Genomic DNA, 2,903 nt, shown 5'->3' with positions numbered 1-2,903 from the left:
TAAAAAAATGTAATTGATGGAATCTTTTTTTTATTATAGTTCAAATTAAATAAATTTGTCAACGTGAGCATAGTTTAACTAATTTGAACTTGTTCTATTTATTAAATAAGTTCAAACCAATTATCGTTAGACGTGAAAATTATTAGACTTTTTATTATTTATTTATTTATTTATTTTAAATACACGTGATAAAGATGATTGTGGAAAGAAATTACTACTTGATTACAATTTTAGAAAGAAAAAAAAGTTAAACATTGAATGCATCTGTGAGAATGGGTACATATTGGTAGAAATTTAAACTCTTATAAAAAAAAATTAAAATATCATTTGGAAGTATATTTTTGAAGATCTAATTTTAGTTCATGAATTTTTAATAAATTTTAAATTTAGTTCTTCAAAATTAATATTTATAGAAATTAGTTAATCAAATAATAATAATTTTCGGATAAGAAATACAATATTTGTTTTTAAAACTTTTACTAATATATAACAATATTATTTTTAAGAAAAATAAAGAATAAAGTAAGGGTGGAAGACAATTAAAAACCTAAAAATGATAATTGAAAAGGATTTCCAAAATGGTTAAAAAGAGTGAATTATGACGAAAGCAAGCAAAAGGAATTGAGGATGTCGGTCAATTCTGAGGTTTGTTTTCAGTTTTTTCTTAGACACATTGGAGTTGACATTTGTTGAGGTTTGAAGTCATGGCGCAATCTGATTGGTCTGTCACGTTCCTTTCACTGCTTCAACGTCGCCCACTCTTTCCCACATCCCATTATTTTATTATTTCATTGGTCCCATCCCACTATGATGCCTTTTTATCTCATGAATATCTTAAAAGGTAATTTCATAGCCAATAATTCTGAAAATAAATGATTTTACGAGTTTCATGTTTTCATGTTTTCATATATATGTATCTGGTGGCCGATTAACAATTATTTGCAGAAAATATCAATTAATTAGATTCCACCGGTTCTTAGCTATACATATGTCAGTGGGCAAGTTTATTTACTCTGTTTCTCAATATGGTATCAGATGTTATTCTAGGAGAGAGAGATATGCTGCCTCCGATGAGATTTGTGGTGGAAGATATCCTATCCATGAAGACCAGTATCAGCATATTCAATGATCTCAAAATTCGATACCTTGCCAGATAGTTTATTGGTCCATAAATGAGGTTGTGTCTCTTATATGAAATCCCTACTGAATAGGAAGTATAAATCCTTTCGGATAAACAAAGCTATGTGCCTAACCTTGAAAACAAGCACAAAGGCTAAAACTCAATTCATCCTCATTTCATTAAAACAACCTAATAGCAAGGCTTAAATAGTCCCCCAATAAAAATCCTACTATGACATGAAAAAGACTACATTACCCCTACTTAAATGTCATAACAAGAATAAAATTGGAAAATTCTAAAATTATATCAAAGTTCTTAAATAAAATATAAATAATAATTTGATATTTGAGTAATTCATATCATCCTCTCCTTTTGAAGGATACGTCCTCGAATCCGAATTAAAGTCTTGTAAAGTAGTTTTGAAGTCATGAGAAGAAGATGATGTCAATTTCCTAGCACTCATCTTGGATGGTTTCTCTTGTAAAGCAACCTTGTAGTCATGAGATGTCAAAGGTTGATACCATCTTGTAGACCATTGATAGTAACCATTTTGACTACTATCAAAGTAGATATTTCCTCCAAATATTACCTTATAAGACTCTACATCTTGTAGAAGTTTATTAGTTACTCGAATACTTAGTTGAGGTAGTCGATTCTTCATAGCGAAACCAATGGTACCATCAGCATCAAAGAATCTTGCAAACCAATTTGATTGAGCATCTAGTGTAATAGGTAGAATTACAGGGATATCCAACCCTCATTCCAATTGTGACCATCAAAAGAACTAGGCACAATCATTGAACTTTGCTTCATAGTCAAAGCTTTAATATCCTGCAAAACCTCAAAGAATAAACTAGGAAAGTTTGGTAAAATTTCGCCTGTCAGAAAACAAACACTTTTGTTAACCTCACAAATTTCTAAACTCTCATTCTTTTCTTTTCTCTCATTTTTGTCTATAGACCGAGTATTACTCACATACTTTTCTTCAACCTACATTTCTATTGCTTTTGTCTCAGTCTCATGCCTTTTATTTTCCAACTCACACACATCAAGTTTTACTTCTCTTGGAAGTAATGATACAACAATAGGATCAAAAGGTACTTTGGGCTCTAATGGACTAGAAATGTTAGCCTAAAGTATGCTAGCTTCAAGTTCACTACCATCTACTTTCTCTACTCCACTACTACTGTCACATGCTTCTTTAGAAATAAGTGGTTCAACAGTTGTACTAAGATTACAATCGTGTAAGTCCTTGCTACTTAATGTCCTACCAGGTAGAATGCCTTTATCATGCATAAGTACAACATTAGCCAATTTTTCTTTATTACTATTTACCTTATCAAAATGCTCATGTAGGATAGGTAAATTAACTTTTTTCACTAATGTGTTAGTATTAGAATTGGGCTTAAATTTAGTATATCTTGAAGATCAAATTTCTTCTCGATTCGCAAGCATATCAACAATCTTCTCATTAAGTTCGTTGTAGAATCGATCAATGGTAGCTTCCTCATCCTCTAATATGCTAACCTCCTCAAACAATAACAATATCTCCTCATAGTAATTGTTCACTCTTTTGCTCCAGTGCTTCAAAGCTTGCAATTTGTTGAAAGCTTTAGGAACAAAACACTTTCTCATCAAAAGCTTGATTTCTTTCCACCATGTTAGGGCATAATCTTCAAATGTCGAAACAACAAGTTTTAACTTTATCTTTTCACTATAGTGATAGTGATGAAATATGACCTCAATTTTCTCCTCCTAAAGAAAATACTCATAACTATTCCTC

This window comes from Benincasa hispida, chromosome 1 (genome assembly GCF_009727055.1).
Source record: "Benincasa hispida cultivar B227 chromosome 1, ASM972705v1, whole genome shotgun sequence".
NCBI lineage: Eukaryota > Viridiplantae > Streptophyta > Magnoliopsida > Cucurbitales > Cucurbitaceae > Benincasa > Benincasa hispida.
This window is presented reverse-complemented; position numbering follows the sequence as displayed.